This window comes from Hypomesus transpacificus, chromosome 22 (assembly GCF_021917145.1).
Source record: "Hypomesus transpacificus isolate Combined female chromosome 22, fHypTra1, whole genome shotgun sequence".
NCBI classification, from domain to species: domain Eukaryota; kingdom Metazoa; phylum Chordata; class Actinopteri; order Osmeriformes; family Osmeridae; genus Hypomesus; species Hypomesus transpacificus.
The window spans coordinates 7,100,061-7,106,060 of record NC_061081.1 but is presented as its reverse complement, the minus strand read 5'-3'; the positions used below and the strand labels follow the sequence as shown (position 1 = coordinate 7,106,060).

At 40.5% G+C, this 6,000-nt stretch overlaps 1 long non-coding RNA gene across 1 annotated transcript; it reads right to left on the bottom strand.

Moving 5' to 3' along the window:
* Positions 1 to 1,531: 1,531 nt before the first annotated feature.
* LOC124484506 lies at positions 1,532 to 5,639 on the bottom strand. Its single transcript, XR_006957966.1, has 3 exons — positions 5,583 to 5,639; positions 4,250 to 4,391; positions 1,532 to 2,083 (listed from the first exon to the last, which is right to left on the bottom strand). It is a non-coding gene; the product is annotated as an uncharacterized LOC124484506 (long non-coding RNA).
* Between the last annotated feature and the right edge of the window lie 361 nt (positions 5,640 to 6,000).

The window sequence follows — 6,000 nt, the reverse complement described above, 5'->3', positions numbered from 1 at the left end:
ACACACATACTCATACATCATGTGTTGCTGTGTACCTGTGTACCTGCATATTGTGCAGTTGCTGCCACCCTCCACCATCCCCAGCGACTCAATACTGTCATCTGTATTGTCACTACATGATGTTGTCAATGATCTGTAAAGCAAAAATGACAGAAATGCTAATGCTAAAACTAGCTAGTATTTTTTTGCAACTAGCTAGCTAGCACACACTGGTCACAGTAGCCAGTCTTAAAAGTAAAAGTAAGTATGGATACGCTATCCTTCCTCTTTCCACCCCACGGTATCCCTTCTTCCTCTCTTCCTCACCTGTCAGTCTCCCTACGAGAAGTTCCACACCTCTTCTTCTGTTTCTTTTTGTCTTCTTCTCCATTCCACAACTCTTTCTGATATTTACTCCTCCACTCCTTTTGTTTCTTGTCATCAGTTTCTCTTATTTACACCTTTGTTTACCCTTTCTGGATCCATCTATTAATTTCTCCCTGGTTTAATTGTGTTTGTCTCTTTTACTCCATTCTCTCATGTATCTCTTCTGACTAGTCAGCAGACCACTCTTTCTTCTGTTTCTTTCCCCTTAACATCTCTCTCTTTTCGTCACCCCCCCCCCACACACACACACACATCCCCCCACGAACACACACACACACCTGTGCCTCCATTTCTTTATCTCTATCCCCTCTTCATTTCACCTCTCACTCTTTTCTCCATCCATATCTCTTTCAGCCGTCTCATCCTCTTCCATACCTTCCTACTTCACAACCATTACCTCCCTTTTTTTCTCAATTTCTCTGTGTGTACACCTCTCTCTCTCTCTCTCTCTCTATCTCCCTCAACCATCCCCTCCCTTCATCTTCTTTTCTCTCCTCCCTCTTTCATTGTTTGGGCTGTAATCAGAATGTGCTGGGTAGATTGGAGCAGACAGGAAAGTGGAGCATGTGCTCAGTCCAGCCTCTCTGCCTCTGCCTGTGACCTAGAAAACAAGAGCTTCAAGCCTCAGAGAGAGAGAGAGAGAGAGAGAGAGAGAGAGAGAGAGAGGGGGGTATGGTAGGGGCAAGGAGGGACTGAGGAAGAGAGGGGGCAAGAATAGATAAGAAGTCACTGGACATGGCATTTCAAAAATTTGGAATGGAATCCAACAATTATAATTATGCAACAAACTTCATGAGCTGAATACATAATTACAAAACATCTTAACCATTTTATCCATTTAATTTCATAGTAATGTTATGTTTATTAGACTGGTATAGATTTACGACTGAATAATAACAAGCTTTATAAAAAATAAACAGTGGTCACTAGAAATAAAATAAAAAAGAAATGGTGTAAGAGTGCATTGGGGCAAAGCAGAGTAATCAGGGGAGGATGAGAGAATGAAAGAGAGAGCTAAAGAAATGGGTTAGACAAGCATGCTGGGTTGAGGGTGGGGTTGAGAGATTGTATAACACTCTGTCCTATTTAATCCTGTAAACACACACACAAGCGTATTCACACACTATTCTCACACAAACCTGACAAGACATTGATCTTGAATGCACCAAATGACGATTTTAATAAGTTGTGTTCAAGAGCAAATGTTGCAAATTCATGCAACATAAATAGATGTTCAGTTAAAAATGTCACTTAACATTTAGTGCAGCAATTAGCAACTTCACAGTTTATATAATTCCTTATCTTTAGTAACAATATTTAATCATGAACACAAAATGAAAATGAAATAACACACTCAAGGGAGGTAATCATGATTTAATTTAGGCTCAAAAAAGCACAATCGTCACAAGAAAGCCGTTACTGTGATTATTGATACAATCGGATGGCCGTTTTGATGACCACCGAACAGTCAAAGGTACTGTAGGTAAAAAAATAATCTGTACAAAAAGTTGTCCCCCATCAATGTTGTTTAAGCTAACGAGGCCCTCTGAGAATTTCTTAACAACACAGACAACTCAGTGCCAGTGGAATGTGACGTCAGAGCTGCCCGAGCACTGTTTGGAGTGGACCACTACTTTCCAGCCAATTAGGTACCAGCGATCTTCTTCTGTGAGGCACCTTTGCCCATTTTGTGACACCACTGTCAATCAAACTTGAGCTGAAAGAAAGCACAGGAGTTTGACAAGAACAGGTGCTGTGTATTATATTTGAATCTGTTGTATAATGTTACCTATTGCAGATTTAAGTTGAATCCCATTCACATGAACAACCAAGATTAAACCTACAATACATATTTTTGTGGTTCACACAAAATATCCCTTCACTTAGCCACATAAGTCAGCCTGGCATGGCCTTTTTAGCAGAATCATTTCTGCATTATGAGGTGGCAACATGCACACATCATAAGCGGATGCCCACAGAAAATGTTCATAGTGCATGAAAACATGCATTGAGTACACATTAAAACATACAGCAACACATCCTGTAGCACATCTCAGTCATTTACAGTATCATAAAGGATCTCTGATTGGTATTGTTTAAGCATCTGTCTCTGTTGTTCAAAGCAAACATCCCCAAAATTGTCAACCAAAATAAAATGAAAAGAAGACAGACAAAAACAAACAAAAGTGAAATCCACTGCACACACGCTCACTCCCCCCGTCCTCCATCCCCACCCACCCGCCCACGCCATCCCCCACCCCATGGCCACCTTCCAACCACCCAAACTCACTGTCTCTCCTTCTTTGACACGCATACATGCACACACATGTCCTTCACGGATGTTTTCTCCTCCACAAGGAAGTAGCCCTCGATACCCAGCTCTCATGTCCCACATACCTTCTCTAAGATTCCTGCCCCCTTCCTCCCCCCATGCAGAACTGAAAACAGGTCTCCACAACCCCCCCCCCCCCCCCCCCCCCCCCCGCCCCACTCAACACACACACACACTGCCAGGCTATGATGTAATGCAATAGTAATGCTGCACATCCAACAATCACTAAGCATCACAAACCAACCCAGGCCCTGTGTGTTGGGACATCTGACACACACACACACACACGCACACACACACACACACACATTGGAAAAATGGTGGTATACAGAGACTGACACGGACATGCCTATACACTCCCATACTCTGACAGGAACAAAGACACACACACACATCTACACACATTTACTTCTACAAATGCACCGTGGATGATGAGTACTACCACGCATGGGTAAAGCCACAGTAACATCGTAGCTACATCAAAAAGTTAGTGAATAAAGCCTGATAAAACCTGTGGGAAGGTTTGGTGGATTTACTGAGGGTAATACTAATGAATGAAGCACCTGAGAAAACTGCACTGCTATGAGGTACAGCTTCACATTTAGGTGGAAAGAGGTCAAAGTTTTTGTTAGAGTAGGCACAATGTTAAATCATTTCCCAGGGAACTTGAGGTAGGACAAATGTTTTGCTGTTCATGCTTGTACCAAATTTCCAAAACAAGACTGCATAGAAATTAATTTATAACACATAGCATTATGAGATAATACATTGTCATATTAACAATGTTGAAATGCTGTTCCTTTTTCATTTTCCAAACATGGTCTGTGTTGATTATGAGAAAGTGATTGATGATTAGTGATTGACGGATTATGTTTTACAAAAACACACAATATGAATGCACACTGAAACAATTTACTGCACAACACCTTGTTATGGATAAAAAGTTACAGAGAGGGGAAAATGTTGAGATAATGTCTTAATGTCCAGTTTAATTTCATGGTGTGTCTTCATTTTCACCGTATAATGTGAGCCCCGTAACTAGTGAACCTTCAGAGACGGCACAGCATGGCTTTGGATGTATGTGTGGGAAGATAGAGAGAACATTCTAGACTCGCAGGCTGCTTGTGTTTGTGCTAGACTATAAATGGACATGCCATGTGTGTCTGTGTACGTGTGTGCACATGCTAGTGGATGGAGGATACACATTGTTAATTGTGTATGTGTTAGTGTGTGTTGTATACACATCTATCATTTTGTCTGTGCGTGCATGTAGGAGTGGGAGGATAGCAGTGCCTGGTGTTTCTTGCCAGCATCCTTGTGTGTGAGTACTGCTTTGCATGTTTGAGGCATCCAGGTTGTTCTCCAATGTCTGTGGGTGTATTGTCCATGAGTATGTATGTATGAACTATTGCAACCTATACAGAACAGTGTACATATATAGACAGATATATATTTATATATAGACAGAGAGATAGAGATATATAGATGCATAGATAGATATAACATATTACACATTTGAAACCCATTGATTTAGTTTCTGTACTAAACAACCTTATGTTCGTGTCTGTGAAGTGTACAGGTTGTTTGGAATGGTGGGTTGATGGTTATTGGAGGAAGGCAAGTGATGGGATGATGGATCCAGGTGGTGGGTTCTGGGTATGGCAAAACTCCTACCTGGAGCTCAGCATGGCGCCTGGAAAGCAGATAGAGAGGAAAGGAAAACGTGAGGCAGAAGGAAAGTTAGCGAGTGGAAAGCAGTTGTGTGTCCTAGCATCCTTTAGTTTTTCATGTCCAACTTTAGAATTATTGCCTTTTACAAACCCAAATTTGATTGGAATTTAGTCTGGGGTGCGGAACTTCTGCTTGGTCACAAAAGAGTGTGATATAAGAAGCACACGCTTCATATCCAGGAACATGCTTGTGTTTATCTATAAAAGTGTCCTTAAGTTCCCCACCCTTATCTAACTTAGTCAGGAATTTGTTAGTTGAATTAGCAACCTTCACCATCTCTTACAAACAAATGTAGCTTGTGCTGTAGCTAACAACCAAAACCTAGTAATTCGATTCCCTCTGAGGCAATCCCGGATCTAATGTTATTGGATAGGTGAAAGCATGTGCTTTTCTACTTGATCATGTTACTGTATGTCACTGCAGGTCTGGGATTTTCCGAGTTGGACAAGAAACACACTGCTTACTCGGATCATTCTAACAGGACTATATAGAGCAGTGAGAGTCACTGTGAATGTGCGTGTCATAATATGTAATTTCCTTACATTTTAACAGAGCTACCTAATTTGCAATTATATTTTATCAGGAAAAGGTTGTTGATGAGGAGGACTGTAACATTGCAGTATGTCATGGTTCAGGCTGTATCTTCAGGCAGTATCTGTATCAGAGTAAAGTCATAACCTTGAAGCATTACACTGCCCTCCCCTGGCCCAAAGTTGAATGTGCCTTTAAAATATAGGAGAACATGCAGTATATATCATAATCATATACAAATGTATGATACATATATTTTTAAGAACACTAAAATGTTCATGTATTCATTAAGCTAATTGTATTTAAAATGCTAGACAGTACAGATAATAGTCCTTCTTGTTTATGTAATCTAGTGTTGGATAGAACCTGCTGGTACAAAGTCTGTGTCCCAGTCTCCCAGACACAGGCTTTAAAAGCAAAGGGATCTTTTTTATTTTATGTCTGTCTCCAAGTTTGAACCAAGTTATAATCTTTATCCAGCCAGAAGCTTTTGTCAGACGTTATTTAGGATCATTTTACAGTCAAATTCACTAAAAACTGGTCAAACCAATCATAAGTGGGCTACATATTAACTGTTGAGTTTATCTTCATTTTCAAATAAAGGTACTCTAACTTAACTCACCTGATTCAGCTTCCAAGTTGGTGTCGAATAGACAACTGTTGATACTTTCGGCTTAAAGTGATTGTGTAAAATTATCACACTGAGCCCAATAGACAGAACCTCCCCCCCACCCCCTCCACACACACACACACACACACACACACACACACACACACACACACACACACACACACACACACACACACACACACACACACAGAATACCAACAATCAAAGCACAACATTGCCATCTATAGGTGGGATCTCAGAATGGTAATGGTAGAAGAAACGGTTAAGAAAAAATACTTGATCGGAAGTTACACTGCTGTTACTAATGCCAATAATGTTATGACACATAACAACTTTGTATTTTGTCCCACTCAGAGATCTTACAGTTTAGACTTTTTGTGAAATACAATACAAGTGAAAATGATTAATG